This window comes from Xyrauchen texanus, chromosome 41 (genome assembly GCF_025860055.1).
Source record: "Xyrauchen texanus isolate HMW12.3.18 chromosome 41, RBS_HiC_50CHRs, whole genome shotgun sequence".
NCBI classification, from domain to species: domain Eukaryota; kingdom Metazoa; phylum Chordata; class Actinopteri; order Cypriniformes; family Catostomidae; genus Xyrauchen; species Xyrauchen texanus.
In genome coordinates, this window is record NC_068316.1 from 20,449,185 (window position 1) to 20,468,693 (window position 19,509).

At 37.0% G+C, this 19,509-nt stretch overlaps 1 long non-coding RNA gene across 1 annotated transcript; it reads left to right on the forward strand.

Moving 5' to 3' along the window:
• The first annotated feature begins 2,298 nt into the window (after nt 1–2,298).
• LOC127633978 (uncharacterized) lies at nt 2,299–4,206 on the forward strand. The gene is made up of 3 exons (XR_007969289.1): nt 2,299–2,408; nt 2,517–2,576; nt 3,412–4,206. It is a non-coding gene; the product is annotated as an uncharacterized LOC127633978 (long non-coding RNA).
• The last annotated feature ends 15,303 nt before the right edge of the window (nt 4,207–19,509 follow it).

A 19,509-nucleotide genomic window follows, 5' to 3' on the forward strand; every position in this document is an offset into this window, starting at 1 on the left:
CCTTGAGCTTGGAATCAGCAGACTCCATGCCACATTTATACCAAGTGTAGTTCATATCGTTTGATGGACTGCCTTTGCTTTTGCAGGTCAAAATCACATTAGTGCCAACAGAGACTGAAGCAGATGGCTGAATGGTGACATGAGATTCTTTTGGGGAACTTTAATAGAAAACAGAAGCGCATTCATAAAAGTTAAACATATACAGTGTGTAAATACATAAATGAGATCTCTGTAAACATTTTTATATATATTTATTTATATACAAAATGTATTATTACCATAACTCTACACATGACAATATCAATACTCATAAGAGAGGGAATTAATAGGGGGCTTCAGCAGAGCAGCTTACATTGACTGTTGTTCTCTCCCTCACATCCTGTAGATAACTGGGTGTAAGATCAGGAGGCTGTGGTGAATCAACAGTGTAAATGTTTCCACACCAGGGGCAGACTGGCCATCGGGAGAACCAGGACTTTTCCTGAAGGGCCGGCTGTGAAACGGGGCCGAATGGGCTGAAATGGGCTGCCGCGTTATGCAGAACGGGCCACAAAATGGCAGCGTGATATGATGAAGGCGGCAGCAATATGCAAAAAAGGACAGTGACCCTATGTAAAATCCTGGGCCGATTTCTCTTCCCAGTCCACCCCTGTTACACAGATCATCTTTAATAGTACACACAGTACTTCATGTTTGATTATATTGTTATGTGCATGAGTAATCTGTACAGGACATCAGAAGTAACTTTTCCACTATTAACAACAAAGTATTTCATTCAGATTTTCAACACAACATTTGGTTGAAATGGCCAGTTTCAACCAAATGTTGAATGTTGTTCATTCTCAAAGATTAAAAGCAGAGTTTGTGCAGCACTAAATTTGAATGATAGTTAATCGAGCTGCACAGTCCTTACAATAAGAAAACGGGAGCGTTCACCTAGAAATTATCTTATATTTTACTCGCTCTCATGTCGTTCCACGCTTTACCCTAGTGAAAAAAAGTATATTTTATTGTATTTTAAATATATTATTATTTTAAATTGTATATTGCAAATATACTAACCAAAATTGTACTCTCTTTAAAAATATATAAAAATATATTAGCATCATGCTTTTACCAATTTTCACAATACAACTTTTAACACACTTTAAAATAATTGTACTTTAGTATATTATCTAAAAATATATTTAAGATAAATATACTTGAATTGAAAATTCTTTTTATTTTTTAATAGTGTAATTATTTGCACTTTACTTAAAAATATATTTTAGGCGAGTGGCCATCAGGCGCAAGTGTAACAATGAGCCTTTCAGCAAGAAAAAATAACAATGTATTTCGTGTGTGGCCGCTGTTCCAAAAATGTGTTTTTTTTTTTTTTGTTTTGTTTCTTTCTTTCTTTCAGCATTCTTTTAAATTAAAAGCATGGTTGGTGTAACTGCCTCCCATTGGCAGTTTAAATTATAGCTGTTTATCCTGCTATTTTTTGGTACCTACAATAATAGTAGTTTGGAGGCGGAAATATTCATTGTTCTAGTGTTCAGCCCGTAACTAATTCAGAAAACACCTGTTGAGCGAAGTGCCAAAAAAAAAGACAGAAAATAAATTAGCGACAGCTACACTAAGTAATAAACATGCAAGCAGACAAACCTAGAAGAAAGAAGACGAGGGGAAAAATAAAGGAAGATTTAGCCCCTCACAAGAGACAGGCAGCCTACGAGGGCTTTTAACCATGACCTCGTGCGTCATGTCTGTCATTGGAAGGAGCAACAGTTGATACATTTTGTTATGTTTTACAATTATAAAACCATGTGAGATTTAAATAAACACTCATATTTATAGTGTTTTTATATGTTATTTATTGCCTTGAAAACAAGTGCATTCAGCATTGGGTAAAAAAGTCCCCCAAGAAATTCAGCCTTCAGTACACTGTAAAATGTAATAGTATTCTGTCGTGAGAAGTCAAGTTTTCAAGATAAAAATAGTATTTATTAGCAAGAAAGAATAAGTACAAAAATAATTTGCCCAGCTGGGGATCTTGTCTGCTTCACCCGTAAGCTCAGCTCAAAAGACCCCGTTTCTCCTGTGTTCCCTTCTTTTCTACATTTCTGACCCAGGGTGTGTTCCTTTGTTCTCAGTTTTTTACTCTTTTGATTGGCTTATTTTTGCCGCAGGGGCATCTCCAATATTCTAAGAGATAAGTTCCAATCATTCCGTTGGTTTGTTTTTGCCGCAGTGGGATTACTGGTTTTTCCTCCCTTTGGTTCGTTCTTATCAGTTTTTGCAGGTCTTCATATCTGGGGAAAATCTGAGTTCTATGCAGCGTTGGACACGCATTCTACACGTTTGACTGAGAAAAGGAGCAAATCATGGAAGAACGCTTGATGAAATTTGCATCATGTTGACTCAAGGTTTTCCTTTGTCATCTTTAAATCATGATTTGGCTTTGATTGTTACTTCACGTCTACCTGTATCTACTTTTTCATAGTCATCTGATGTAACATATGTTTGCACTGCAGTACTTCAGGGTCTTTCAATCCTCCTGGGGGATGACAGAGGAATTTTTCAGGATGAGCTTCGTAAGTATTTTTATCGCTGTTTATACTTTTTTAAATTGTCAATTTGCTTTAGTACATGATATTATAGATTAGGTTATGAAAAAGTTTATTTTTACTTTTACAGTCGATACTGTATTTGTCTCTTGTGAAAAAATTCTGATTTGTGACATTGGTGATTTAAATTCCTTAAATTGATGCAATAAAATATACTGTAAATTCAATTCTCTGTTCTTAAAGGGTTAGTTCACCCAAAAATGAAAATTATCCCATAATTTACTCACCCATAAGCCATCCTAGGTGTATATGACTTTCTTCTTTCAGCCAAACACAAACACTGGCTCTTCCAAGCTTTATAATGGGATTGAATGGTACCTTCGATTTTGAAGCCCAAGAAAAGCGCATCCATCCAACCAAAATAATCATCCATACAGCTCCAGGGGGTTAATAAAGGCCTTCTAAAGCAAAGCGATGCATTTTTGTAAGAAAAATATCCATATATATAACTTTATGAACTATAATCACTGGCTTCCGGTCACGGCCGTCCGCAATTATTTTTTAAGTATTATAGTTCACCCAAAAATTATTATTCAACCTTATGCTGAGTGATTTAATCCATGTCTTCTGAAACAATATGTTCTGTTCTATAACTCTGTAAATCTTGTCATCTCTCTCATGATTTAAAGCTTGATTACATTTCCTTGTGCTTGATGTTTGCATTGATCACTGTACACCTGCTGTGGTTATCAAAAATGAATGAAGTTTTAATTTGTTTTGTTAATGAACAGCCCCTGGTCACAAGAATATATCCAGCACTGAACAGAAATTTTCACACTTCCTATTTTTCATTCTCTTATAGGATTCAGATGTAGATGCAGGCTTCAGAGAATTAGATGTTGAACTGCTCACAGTTTTACCTGAAGGCATGCCTGCCAAACGTCCACATGCCCTCAACATGGATGCAATGGAGGGAAGAATTGTCATGGATGATGTCCCAAATTTGCCACATTCTGTATGTCTCCACTTTGCTTTGATCTATGCTCTAAATTTAGACCATCCAAAGACAATGAGGAACACATTTGATTTTATTCAGCGTGTATTTCTGTCTTTGGGAGGAAAAAATCTCAAACCCAAACTCCAAACCCTTAAAAATTGTATTTTAAGATGAACTTGTTTCTGGCATATTTTGCTGTAATTACAGTTCAGTTTAAGAATCTTTCCAAAGACACATGCAGGTTTTTCCAAATTGTAAAGGCTCTTTTTCTTTTCTTTCTTTTTGTTTTAATAAATACTTTCTGGGAGTTTGCACAGTGCCTGTTCTGCAAATGCTCTATACCTTGTTTTGGTCCAGATATTATGTTGTCATGCAGCAGAGTGCTGCAAGAGGTCTAAGTCTTGAGAACAGATTGTTTTAAAGGTATAGTTTTTTTATCTTAGAGTTTCAGCTGTTTATTTAAACTTGTTAAGTGCGTTATTATGTTCAGTTTACTTAAAGAAAATGTGGAAACCGATTGCACGTAGTATTTTAAGTGTACACAAATTAAAGTGATACAGTAAACTCATGTTGAGATTAGTGGTATTTCAGATGTAAAGTGAATGAATTGTATTAATTTTAAGTTAATTAACTTAATAGAGTAATCTAATAATAAATCATTTGTAAGGATATTAATTAATTTATAGTAAATTAACAAAACAAAAATTTAAGTTAACTAGAAATTTAATATTAAGTTTAATAATGACCAGTTGACATTACTTGCATAGGAACATTAATATAACTTCCTTTTAGCAAGTAAGTTTGCTTTGCAAAAATAAGGCAATCGGTTTCCTTAATTTTTAAGTTGTCACGAACCCCGCTCCTCGCTCCGCCCCTCGAGCTTCCACGCTCGTTCCGCCTCGAGCTCGCAGACGCTCGTTTTGCCCCCTCGAGCTTCCACGCTCGTTTTGCTCCTATGAGCTCTCATGCTCAGTAGCAAGTCTCCCTCCTCGGGCTCACATGCCCGCTCCCAATGGCCAGAACATTATGACCACCTGCACTCGCCTCAATCACCCCTTTATTCGCTTCACCTGCACTCGCCTCATCACCTTTCATTGTTTACACCTGCACCTTCCCCTATAAATACCACAGCACATCCGTTTCACGAGTGTTGGTTATTGTATTTAGTTTCTCGTGTCTTTGCCCCCGCTAGTCTCGCCTAGTTTTGGATCTCCTCTTGAACTCCTCTTGATTACCCCCTTAGCTTGCCAGCTCCTCGTTCCCCTAGTACCCCTGTCTACTCCCTTTGTTAGTTTACCCGCCTCTCGATCCTGTTTACCCCGGCTTTGACCCTCGCACCCCTCGACTACTCTCCCGGATTTGTCCCCTTTACTCTCTTTGATTCCCTGGCTTTTGACCCTACGCTTCCCTCGACAACTCTTCACTGGATTTGCCCGTTTGTATTTTTGCCTGCTTTTATTGTTATCAATAAAAGCAGTTTCTGACTTACATTGTGACTGTCTCATCTTGTGTGTGTGTGTCCGGGTTACATAAGTAAACTGAATATGTCAAATTTGACAGTGTATGCAGGTAACACATTTAAAATACTGTCTTGTGTAAGACGATGTAATGTTTAAAGTATATTGTACAAAGTATGGCTAAGTAATAACAGTTTGTTATTGAAGACAAAGTGTGCAATTTGTAGTATTTTGAATAAGCCAAAGGTGTTACTGAGCATATACTTTTTACTCAAATATAATACACTTATGGTATATTACTTGTATGTTTCGAAGACACTTGCAATTAATTTGTAATGTAATTGTAACACAAATAAAGTACACTTTAATATCACTCATCAAGCATGTAATTACCCTACACTGGCATATACTTAAGTATACTTGAAATTGTTCCAATTTAGCACACAGAAGTACACTAAATACACTTAAAGTTATGCTTTACTACAATTGATTGGCTGATTGGATAAATCACATTTGCAGCGCTTATCCAGACTCTTATTGGTGAAGTTTATCTGCAATATGTTTATTTGCAAGTATTAATACTAAATATACAATTTTGTAAAAATGACTCTTTGGGTTTTCATTCTGTTTCTAGTTAATTGCCTTTAGTTTATTCACATATTTTAGATAAATATGCACTTTAGTTAATTTCTAACTTGTAACTTAGAATACAATTTACTCTGATTTTATATCTGTGTTACACCCTCCCTCTTAAAATTATGCAACCATCCGAAGGCATGTATCCATGGACTGCAGGGTGAACCACTCGAGAATAGTCTTGCAAGGATTCTTAAAAAGCAGTATTCAGACCTTGGAGAATATTGTATGATTGTTACCAAGGGATTTTCTAACTCAGGATATGTTAGAATTTTAGGCTTCACCCTGTGTCTTATTGACCTTCTCAACTCCACATCATCAGTGTTGCCTTCACTTTCAGGCGTTTCTGAACCACTTAACACCTCTACAGAAGGATTAGATTCAGGCAAGGACATTTCTTTAGTTCTACCTGGACACTGTGTTATCAAGGTAGATAAACGACAGGCTTTTCTTTCACAAGGTTTCCTTTTACTAGTGAGTTTCAATACTTTCAGGTTTGTTCACTAAGAGATCCCTCAGGAATTTCAGACTCAACAGTAGGTAATTTGTTCATCACCTGGAATTCTGTTTCAGGCAGATTTTTAAAGATTTTCTGATGAACTAATGAGACTGGATTAGGGAAGCGAACATATTCCTTATTCCCATCAGTTTTTGTTACATCAGCAGTATGAAATGTGTAAGTCTCACTCACAACGTCGAATTGAGTTTGTGAGTAATATACTTCCTCACCACCAGAATTTGAAAATTCATAACTTTCCTCAATTTTGTGATTTTCGCAAGCTGCTACACTACTGAGTCTTACGTTTTGTGACTGAGCGTTGAGACTCGGCATCTCACATTTCTGATGAAAGTGTTCAGCAAGGAAGTAATGAATCGCAGTGCCGTGTGTGGATAGGTCCTGTCTGTTGCTCAGGATGAACTTTATACACCGGCAATTCTCCATGTTTCTTCATATTTATCTGCCAATTTGTTTTTCCTGTCTGACATTTCTGACCATGAGTTCATTGGGACTGAAACCAGTAGTCTCATTCTTGGTTCAGTTGTATGTATGTACCAAGGGTTTTAAAAATTCCTTCCAATGACTTTCTTTTTGTGTTCAAGGGTTCCTAACATGCCTAGTAAGGTTCTGTAGAAATGTTCGACAGGATTTCCTTTAGGATGATAAGGCATTGTTCTGATTTTTTGCACTCCTGCCATCTCACACAACTCTTTAATTAAGTGAGATTCAAAATCAGGCCCTTGATCACTGTGCAAGCACTCCATATAGCCGTAATGATCCATAAACTGCTCCCAGAAACATTTTGCTATAGGTTTTTTTGGGAGTAGGAATGGCAAGTGCATATTTCGTGAAGTGATCGGTTATCACTAACACATCCTTGGTGTTACTACTGTCCGGTTATAACGTGAGAAAATCCAAACTAGTTGCAAGGGATGAGTAGTCGTTATTTTCACGAGTGGAGCTGCTTTCTCAGGAGGCACTTTTCTCCAGATACAGTGACCACAATTTCTGATTTTGTGCTCCACATCTGAATCTAACTTGGGCCAATTGAACCTTTGTCTGACCAAGTCAAGTGTTTGTTCAACACCCATGTTCCCAATGTTGTGTTGAGAATTTTACAGTACTTGATGTTCAATTCATAGTAATTGCTTATTATAATACATGTAATGTGGAACTGCACCACTAGGGGCTCTAGTAAGTAAAGATTGTGTTGAGCAATTCTGAGAAAAGAAAAGAATAAAGGATGATAAGTAGTTGAGCTGGACACCAAGTGTAGTGTGTTCTGTTATAGGGTGAAAACACCACACCCAAGATCGTCTTGCAGATGCTTTAGGACTTACGCATGAAACCTTTCTGGTAGAACCAGTTGGTAAGTAACATTGTCAGCTATGCTCCTCTTTCTGTAGAGAATCCCATCATGAATCCCATCATCTCCTGAAGGAAGTAAGATAACCTAGGGAGCGCATTTCTAATTGTACTTGAAGGAGATTCTCCAGTTTGGAGTAAAGAAATAACTTCACGGATACAAGGGTCTGCTAATTAGCATTTTATATTTCAGAAGGTGAAAGGTGAGTAAGTATAGGTAAACCTCCCCTTTGATCTTCCTGAGCATAGATATCAGGCACAGCAGTTGATTGCATTGCCAAGGAACTGATAAAGGGAATGGATAAATCACTCAAACCTTCAACCCACTGAACTAGAAGACAGTCACAAATAGCTTGTACCACATCATCCTGAATTTCCTAACCATCAGCATGTTTCAAGAACTTTTCGCAAACTGTAAGATACGACTAAGAGACATTGTCAACTGGAACTACTGCATGGGGTCTACGTGATAAACTATCAGTGTCAACGTTACGTTTTCCTGACTGGTACTGCAGCTTAAAATTATAAATTGACAGAACAGTTAACCACCTATACCCGCGGTATCCAGTTTGGCCGTATCACGGTCTGTTACCACCGTGAAAGTGCTACTGTACAGGTAATCATGGAATTTTTCTACCACTGTCCATTTCAATGCCAAAAATTCCAGTTTATGAGCTGGGTATTTGGTCTCACTGCATGACAATCCCTGGCTAGCACAGGCTACAACCCTGACTTGCCCATCCTGTTCCTGATACAAAGCAGCGGCTAAGCCTGACATGCTTGCATCCTTGTGTAAGATGTACAGCAGTCTTGGATCGTCAAAAGCCAACACCTGTGCAGTTGCGAGTTCTTTGATGATTAATTCGAATGTTTATTGACAAGTGGCTGTCCACCTGCCATCAAAGAGATCCTTAGGATTTCTGTAAAAAGCATTATTTGCTACCTTAAAGTTCTGATATTTCGTGGGATACCCTGAGGTTAACTCATTCAAGGGTTTTACTTTCTTTGCAAAATCTTTAATAAAACGACGGTAGTACCCGACGAATCCGATAAAAGAACAGAGTTCTTTCAAGTTTTCAGGAACTGGCCAGGTTTTGACAGCTGCTATAATTTAAGGATCAGTTTGAACTCCTTTGTAAGATACTATGTGTCCAAGGTATTTACATTTACATTTACATTTATGTATTTGGCAGACGCTTTTATCCAAAACGACTTACAGAGCCGTTATTACAGGAACAATCCCCGGAGCAACCTGGAGTTAAGTGCCTTGCTCAAGGACACAATGGTGGCGGATGTGGGGATCGAACCAGCAACCTTCTGATTAACAGATTACCAGTTATGTGCTTTAGATCACTACACCACCACCACTTATTTGACCGAAGTCTGTGCGAAAACAAATTTTTCTGGAGCAAGTTTGAGACCATATACCTTGAGCTGGATTAAAACTCAGAGCAATTGGTCCTCGTGTTCTTCCAAAGTTTTAGAAAAAACTATTATGTCGTCAATAAATACCAACCACGAAGGTTTCTGTCAGACATACACTTTTCCATTAGCCTCTGAAAAGTGCTTGGAGCATTTGTGACTCCTTGTGGCATACAAATAAATTCGTAGAAACCTAAAGGACATACAAAGGCCGTTTTTTTCTTTATCGTCTATCAACTCTCAGAAAGATATTTTTTGTGGCCACAGAAAACTAACTCTTTCTTAGCATCTAGCTGTGATCAAATCGTTAAATTGACGTTGATTTACAAGCAGACCAGAATCAACTCGCAAGAATGTACACAAAAGCTTTATTTAACTAAATCATGAACACATAACTAATCTAAACAAACACATACACATAAATCGTGAATACATGGGAAATGGAAAAGTGAAAGTGAATGAAACCGGAAACAAAACAGGGGAATTAAGTAATGAAGATTAATTTAACCATCTGAAAGAACCATCATTTTTTTTTACTTCAAAGCACCTTTCAACAAAGGGGTTCACAGCTTATACTAAACCTCTGTTTAGTTAGTTAAATGTATGATACTTGAAATGACTTGGCTGTTGAGAGAGCTCAGATGCAGTCTCAGGAGAAAGTCTTGATGGGTCGATGGTGTTGAAGTTGCAATCAACTTCTTCCATGTTGAATGAAGAAATGATGATGAACTTGCAGTGTTAGTTTGACTCTGTTATGGTCGAGGAAGTTACACATGGCTTGATGTGTTGAGGCCTACTAGATATAGATTAAAATGAGCCAATATACATTACAACTTATAATGAACAAATTTCCATTATTTGTGTGCAAAACTAGCTACAGAATATACTGTAAATTATTTAAAACTAACACCAGATATTTAATGCATTAAAATTTAAAGTCAGTCAGTCAGCAGCTACTGTTAACTCTAACAAGAACACATTCCCTAAGTGCTAAATACAGTAAATGTACTTCCGTTGTGAAAAAGCAATGTGTAAACTTAAAAAATAAATCACCCTGTTTACAGTGATGGTCAAATTGCATGTAACACACACACACACACACACACACACACACACACACACACACACTGGTGCGGCTATCATTATGAGGACTCTTCATAGACATAATGATTTTTATACTGTACTGAACTATACATTCTGTCCTCTAAACCTAACACAACCCCTAAACCTAACCCTCACAGAAACTTTCTGCATTTTTATATTTTCAAAAAACATAATTTAGTATGTTTTTTTAAGCAATTTTAACACACACACACACACACACACACACACACACACACACACACACACACTCTTTTCAAAAGTAGTCTGGGAGTTTGTTTTATAGATTATCTTCTGTTGTGTAATTGTGTCTTATACATTGTTGTATAGATGTCTTTAGCAATCCGACAGCAAAGTTGTCTCATTTGATTTGTTCTGGGGAAAGTTCGGGGTTGATTGTTGCACCAATGTGGAATGTGGTCTTAATAATTTTATTTATGACACACAATCTATTTTTTCTAATATGTCAAAAGTGAATATGAGTGAATTGTCTCTCTCCACATGGAGGGCAACCCATGAAATGAAGGAAGGTTATTTATTTTCTTAAACATAATAAATATATACATACATTTAAAAACAGAATCAAGGCTGACCAAAGTGCTGTAAAATACCAAATTATAAATACAAAGTTATAAAAACACACAACAATTTAAGACCAGGACATTACATGCTATTAAAAGCCAGTGAAAAGGGATGAGTTTTAAGAGAAGATTTAAAAACAGATAATGAAGATGACAATCTGATACTAATAGGCAGACTATTCCATAAAATAGGACCCACAACCGAAAATTCTCCCCTCCTCTACGCATTAGCCTCGAGCTTGGGACATTGAGGGATATTGATCATCGGATCTCAGATTTCTAGCTGGATTATAAGGATGTAGTAGTCTGAAAAGAAACTGGGAGCTTGGTTGTGTAATGATTTGTAAACAAACAATACCATTTTAAAATCAATTCTAGCTTGAACCGGCAGCCAGTGAAGAGATTTTAAAATGGGGGTAACATGATCGTACTTTCGACCTCCTTTTAGACATTTTGCTGCTGCATTTTGAACTAACTGAAGTCGAGCAATAAGAGATTTGGAAATTCTACAATAAAGAGAATTACAGTAGTCCAGACGAGAGGTGATGAAAGCAATCTCCAATGTTTTCTCCGACAAAAAGGGTTTAACTTTATAGAGTAGACATAGCTGAAAGAAACTGGAACCTATGACAGCACTAATATGTTTGTCAAATTTCAGCTGGCTATCAAACTGGGTACCCAGTACTTGAGGAGAGAGGAAAGCATTGAGATTTCTGCAGTCAGTATTACTGACATCAACATATTCTGTTGGAACAAAAGACATGGCCATTGATATTAATAATGCCTTTAAAGAATTCTATCTTGATTTTTATAATTCCACATCTTCTTTTACTGATGAAGACATTAGAAACATCTTAGTCTCAGATCACGCCCTGGTGGGTTTAGAGATGTTGCCACATATGGAGAAAAACAAATCATATAATTGGTGCTTTAATGTATCCCTTTTGCAATATCCTGAATTCCAACAAATATTAAAGGCTAAAATCAATGTTTATATGGAGACCAACTGGTCCTCAGTATCCTCTGAGGGCGTGGCTTGGGAGGCAATTAAGGTAGTTCTTAGGGGTCAGATCATACAGTATGCCTCATTCATCAAAACATCGAAAGCACGAGATCTCGTGGAGTTGGAAGGGAATATTAAAAGTGCAGAGGCAGAGCTGAAGCACTGAATGTCGCCTGATGGCTTCAGAGAATTGACCCGACTGAAATACAGATATAATACTATTTTGTCGTGGAAGGTGGAGTTTTGGCTATTGAGGGCAAGACGGTCATACTTTAAGTGAAGGGACAAGGCAGGAAAACTTATGGTTAGTTATATATAACAGAGAGAATCTTTTTCTACCGTTCCCTCAGTGAAATATGCTGGTGATTAAATATTTACCATGGCCATTGATATTAATAATGACTTTAAAGAATTCCATCTTTATCTTTATAGTTCGCGTCTTCAGTATAATGATGAAGATATTAGACATTTTGTGGAACCATTAGAACTCTCTAAACCGATGACTGAGCAAAACAATTGTCTTGATTCTGAGATAACCTTGGAGGAGCTTGGTGAGGTAATTAATACCTTGCCTACTGGCAAGGGCTGAGGCTAGCCCTTGAACTCTCTATTAGAATAAACTTGGAGTAAGAAATGTTGTTATTCAATGGTGTCATCCTCTTCTCTTCTTCTACTTCTCCTCTGTACCTGCACCGCTCAGCATGACCGTCATCCAGCGCGAAACACACGCAGAGTGAGAACCCGTTATGTAGTGTTGTGAATCAACTAAGTTGCTCCAAAGCTGTGTCTCACACTTCTTTCCTTTTACCTAGAGTTGTTCGATTCGAAACCATATCGGTGAGTACTGGAGTCAGTATTCTGAATCACCATGGTACACCTATAATAAGTGTTTATTTTCGGACTATTTTAGTCCAGCTGGTCGCCCGCTGTGGAGTAGCACAGGACCTGGGTGACTCGTCCATAGTCATAAACGGAGAGAAGTAGTGCCGGTTACAATGTTCTTCCACAAGACGCATGCAGTTCTGTTTATTAACTGCTAGAGCGTGAAACATGAAGCCCTGGACCAGAGTGAAAACAAACATATCACTGTATACCACCAGTATGTGTGAAGACACTCACTGTGGCTTTTTAAATGAACTGTTATTCATGCCTAGATTTATATCTGTTATTTTTCAGTTGTGGCTGACTATCAAACTAGACAATAAAAGAAAGTTTAATGTTTTTCTTTTGCTGTATTTATTCATAACTCACACACAGAGGATTTAACCTGAACCAGGCTTAACTCCTGAACTTGTTTTTTGTTTTTTTTGTTCTTCTGAAAAGTGTTAAGCTAAAGTAACAGATAATACAAACCAGCTATCTATTGTTGTATCAAATTACTTATCTAGGCAATGGTCCCCTGCTTTTATTTTATTTATTTTTTTCAAACCCACAATGGAGAATACAGCTTCTCTTGTGAAAGGAATTTGTGATTTAAAAAAGTTTCTAAGCCCAATAATAATAATAAAGACATTTAAAATGGCACGCCTCTGTGTGCCTTTTGATCATATCCTTAGAATCTGTAAATGGTCTCCATAACATTTTTGTGACATGACAAACTGACCTCTCTCTCCTGCCTACAATATATTTGTGTATGATTGTCAGTGCCAAGGGAAAGAGAGGGAGATGGAGAAGGAGAGAGGGAAAGGGAGAGCATGCAGGAAGAACCAGGTGAGGAAACAACAACAATAAATTGACATATAGTGAATAGTGGCAAGCAAAACAGTAACTACTCATACTCCTATACTAACTTATTGGCATTAAGTAGCCTATATTACATTTACTTTATTTTACACCACATTTTTCCATAATAAAGGAGGAGGAAAACAACAGGGAGAGTCCATAAGGGATGAGAGGGAACTGACTAGTGAAAGAAATGAGACAGAGGGAGTGCAACATAGAGACCACCAAGTCAAAGCAGCAGAGACAGAAGAGAGCTGTTCAGACTTAGGGGATAAGGACACTGGTCCTAAACAGTTAAAGCTGTCTCAATACCCTCATACTCAGTTTGGCACACAAAAAAGAGCCTTTCAAGAACCATTTTTTGTAAATAATTTACAGAAGATGAATTACATTTTGTTGTCCAAGTACCTGTTACTTTGTTCAATGACAATAAAGTTGAATCTAATCTAACCAATCTGATGACTGTTGATACAAAAGGAGGCACATGGAGTTAACGGTCAGGAAAACCAGCTGAGTGAAGAAGGTTTTGTGTTTGTTACAGGGGGCTGTCTGTGTGAACTCTCACAATTAAGCTGGTGCTCTGAAAAGGTCTAAAAAAAAAAAGAAATTTTTTTTTGGAGGTAGTTGAACCAATGTTAAAATGATAAAGTTATTTTTCAATAGACATATTTTTTGTTTTTGTGTGAAAAGAGGGTGGGTGGTGGCAGTGGGGCTCATTGGGTGCTCAGCACCCCTAAAGCTCTGACCCTAGAATCGCCCCTGCCTACTGGCAAGGCTCCGAATAAGAAAGGAGGATGATTTTCCAGGCGCAAAAGCTTTTATTTTTTTACGCAGATTATATTTTATTATTCGTCTCCGACCCAACTAGATCTATGCCTTGCCTTCACAGAATTATTAATTACTTTTCTAAGTTCTCAGGATACAGAGTCAATTGGTCTAAATCCGAAGCTTTGGCTCTGACAGTGTACTGCCCATTAATGGCTTTCCAGCCGAGTGCCTTATAGAGCCCCAAGCAGGGCATTAAGTATTTCGGCATTTTATTCCCAGCAAATTTGTGTGATTTAGTTAAGAGTTAATTTTGACCCTTTAATAAAAAGGTTTTCGAGTGATGTGAGCAGGTGGGCTTCATTACATTTATCTATGATTGGGAAGGTTAATGTTATTCTAATTAATTGAATTCCAAAATACCTACTACAGTCTCTCCCCATTGAAGTTCCAGTCTTTTATTTTAAACAACTTGATAGTGTAGCTAAATCCTTTATCTGGAATGGTAAACGTCCTCGGATGCATTTTAACAAGTTGCACACTTTAAGCTTTTGGTCTCAGATATTTGCCGCATTTGTCGCTTCCACCTGAGAGAGCTTCTGCCTGGCTCTTTATTGAACAGGAGGTCCTTGCCCCATCTTTCCATTGCAAAGTCTTTCTACCAAGCTGCCCAGAGAAGTAAAGACACATCCCGTTATCTCGCACATGCATTTAGTGAGAACAAAAGTCCTCTAACTGCTGGACTGAATGGATTGGAAAGGGTGTTACTATGGTGGGTGACATGTTTGAAAATGGAGCGTTGAGATCCTTTGAAAATATTATACAGCGGTTTGGGATTCCCAGATCTCAGTTCTTCGGATACTTACAGCTGCGCCATTTACTCTGTACCATCTTTGGGTGTAGTACGCAGCCCCCCAAAGCGGCAGACACTCTTGAGATGGTGCTTGCTGCTTTTAGAAAAAGTATTGATAAAAGTTGATAAGTTGATTCCATGTTTTCATTCATTTTAATTTTGGAATCAATCAAAATTATTAATGACAAAAAAAAATGTGTCTGTAATAAATTCCATATCTCAGAACAGCAGAATTTTTAATTAAAAGTAGAAGCATCAAATACTTCCTCTTTCTTGCAACAGATAGGCAGAGACATTGCAAACTCACAAAAAGAATGTTATAACACAGGAAATCATTGGGGGGGCCTTAACAACACAGTTTACTTAAATTCAATGAAAATGGAATATGTTCAGAAATTCAAAAACACAATGCAAAAAAAATTTCACATAGGACCTTAGAGGCATAGTTCACCCAAACAAAAAAATTATCTCATCATTTACTCACACTCATGCCATTACAGATGTGTGTAATGTGTAAGTCAGCTGCACTTCCATACAATGCAAATGAATGGTGACCAGACCTTTCAAGCTCCAACAATCACATAAGGGCAGCATAAAAATAATCCATAAAACTCCAGTGGTTAAATCAATGACTTCAGGAGAGATATGATAGGTGTGGGTGAGAAACAGATCAATAATTAAGTCCTTTACTATAAATTCCATATTACACTTTCACCACATTCACTTTCTAATTCTGAAAATGAAAGTGGAGATTTATAGTAAAAACATTATTGAAATATTGTTTTATTTCAGCACCCAAAGTAACTGTATTGCTTTAATAGACATATACTAAACCTCTGGAGTCGTATGGATTACTTTTATGCTGCCTTTATGCAATTTTTGAAGTATCAAACGTTTGATCACTATTCTCACCAAAGCTGAGGAATATTTTATAAAATTGTTGTTTGTGTTCAGCAGAAGAAGGAAAGTCATCCTAAAGTCATAATGGGATGGCAAAGTTTGTAACATTAGCGTCAGGAGATTGATACATTTATTAAAATGATGCCCTTTAAATAATAGACCTATTCTGCAAAAATCAAGTGATATTTAACTTGATTTTTTCATTTTTCATCTCAAGCATGCTCTTCACTGATACTTTTGTCTACTTGGTTACACTAACTTTAGGAAAAACTTAATTAGGTGCAAAATTGTTTGGTGTGGTGGAAATGCTACACAACTGGGACAGTCACAATCTTTAAAAATTTATAGAATTTTCACACAATAAACGCTGAAATGGTATATGTTTAATTAATGTTTTTATATATATATATATATATATATATATATATATATATATATATATATATATATATATATATATATATATATAGTTTTATTTAGTTTACATTTAAAAATTCATATTGTATCATGGAATCCCATGGTTTAATATCTAAAGTCTGGGTCTGGGACAAAACTAAAAAATCTTTAAATAAAAGGCATTTAAAGTTACTGAAAATTAATGATTAAGGCATTGCAAAAAGTAATTTTTAATGTGTCTTTCATATAACAAAAACACAGTTACAATTAATACATTATATATATATATATATATATATATACATATATATATATATATATATATATATACACTCACCTAAAGGATTATTAGGAACACCATACTAATACTGTGTTTGACCCCCTTTCGCCTTCAGAACTGCCTTAATTCTACGTGGCATTGATTCAACAAGGTGCTGAAAGCATTCTTTAGAAATGTTGGCCCATATTGATAGGATAGCATCTTGCAGTTGATGGAGATTTGTGGGATGCACATCCAGGGCACGAAGCTCCTGTTCCACCACATCCCAAAGATGCTCTATTGGGTTGAGATCTGGTGACTGTGGGGGCCATTTTAGTACAGTGAACTCATTGTCATGTTCAAGAAACCAATTTGAAATGATTCGAGCTTTGTGACATGGTGCATGATCCTGCTGGAAGTAGCCATCAGAGGATGGGTACATGGTGGCCATAAAGGGATGGACATGGTCAGAAACAATGCTCAGGTAGGCCGTGGCATTTAAACGATGTCCAATTGGCACTAAGGGGCCTAAAGTGTGCCAAGAAAACATCCCCAAACCATTACACCACAATCATTCTGTTTACGCCAAATTCTGACTCTACCATCTGAATGTCTCAACAGAAATCGAGACTCATCAGACCAGGCAACATTTTTCCAGTCTTCAACTGTCCAATTTTGGTGAGCTCTTGCAAATTGTAGCCTCTTTTTCCTATTTGTAGTGGAGATGAGTGGTACCGGTGGGGTCTTCTGCTGTTGTAGCCCATCCGCCTCAAGGTTGTGCGTGTTGTGGCTTCACAAATTCTTTGCTGCATACCTCGGTTGCAGTGGTGGACAGTAACGAAGTAAATGTAATTCGTTACTGTACTTAAGTAGCTTTATTGCGTATCTGTACTTTACTGAAGTATTTAAATTTGGGGAGACTTTTACTTTAACTCCACTACATTTCAAAGTCAAATATCTTACTTTTTACTCTACTACATTTTCAAAATCAGTCGTTCCTTTTTATTTATGAGTGGATAAAAACGTAACTGGTCAAACGAGCCACCAATCACAGAACAGCGCGCGCGCTTTATTTGAACTTGCCTTGGCGGCATCTACTAAGCCGAACCAGGGTGCGTTTCCCAAAAGCATCGTTAGCCAACTATGGTCGCAAGTTCCGTCGTTATCATCATAGTTCAACGAGTCGGTGTTTCCCGAAATCATCGTTCCAACGAACATTCGCAAACAGCATCTCAGATTTGTGTGGTTGGAACGACAGCTCTCGACCTGTGGTTAGATGCAGAGTTTCTTGTTATTATAATATGTGGGCTTAAGAAATTATTATCATGAGCCAAATAAGCAAGATGACATTCAGTACAATCAGTATCATTTATTTAGAAGACATGTCTTTTACAGTGTTGCCAACTATTTTCAATGGAAAGTAGCTAAAGCCTGCTCGAAAAGTAGCTAAATGTCGCCAGATGACGTCATGCGTCATTAGCATATTAATGACGCCATCAGCGTCGTATTTGCATTCTGCCTAATTTGTCGGTACTGTAGCCTACTTCAGTTTATAATAACGAAGTAATAATATCTCCCATAAACCGTGCTCATACTGTTTTTATATAAGTATATAGCCGAAAAACGGTCAAATTAAATGTTTTGAATTAAAACAAAGGAGAAGGCAGCTGATATGTGATCACTGATTGGTTCCTGCTAACACAGCGTGCACATGCGCAGCTCATTCATGTCTATGTCCGCTGGCGTGCAGTCAACGGAATGTGCTGCTCCTATCAGCCGCCACTGAACAGAGCAGACGCAGCGGGAAGTAAGACCTCACGCTTGCAGTACTGGCGATATTTGGAATTTGGAAAGTTGCTAAGGTTTGTCCAAAAAGTCGCTAGATTTGTCGCTAGTCGCTTTTTAAAAAAAATGTCGCTAAAGGGGTCTGAAAAGTCGCTAAAAATAGCGACAAAGTCGCTAAGTTGGCAACAATGGTCTTTTAGTTTGTCAATAGATTTAAAGCACCGTTTTTGAAGAGCATGTGTGAACGTGCTCTAGTGCGTAAGAACGAGCCTATGATTGAATCTGGAAATAAAGCAAATAACTGAGAAAAATATTAGATAGTCCTCAGATGACATGTCCGAAATTTATAGCAAAACATCTAGCATTAATTCGATCGCAAACAGATTCATTAAAAGTAATTTTTACTCCACCACATGTGTGACATCATTAACTAACGTGGTTGAACAACCAATTTGCGACAATACGGTTTCGAGAAACAGTCGTGACTAGCAAGTTGATTTCTTCAACAGTGCATCGTACTACGGTAGTAGAGCAGCAAGTTACGTCGTTGTACGGGAAACGCACCCCAGAGCCGTTAAATATGACAGTTGCGAACATAGACGGTTGCTACAGTGATCTCGCCGCGCGTCATCGCGTGATTCATGTAGCTCTCAATAGTTCCAAACAAATTGCGTTGCCAATGATTTTAAGCGGGGCAGAGAGCAGCAGCTATTATTGCAGCAATTATCGGTAAATATTGACGCATAATGTACATTGCTTATTATGTTGTCACTAAAATGACTTGCATATAATAGCATTTTTTTTCTGTGGAGTAGCAGAAACACTGCATTAATACGTTTTTGTGTTTAATTTTGAGGGAAATTGGCTGCTCCCATAACATAGAATATATATATATATATATATATATATATATATATATATATATATATATATATATATATATATATATATATATATATATCTATGTATGTGTGTGTGTGTGTGTGTGTGTGTGTGTATATGTATATGTGTGTGCATGTGTGTGTGTGTGTATATATATATATATATATATATATATATATATATATATATATTTAATGGTGTTGTCGGGTTTATGTGAATGTATCATACCATTAAGATGTTAATAATTATGACCATAGACACTCGAGAAAAATATATACAGTAAATACTGTAAATGTATTATACCTTACGGGAACAGTCCCCTTCCCTCCAAAATTAA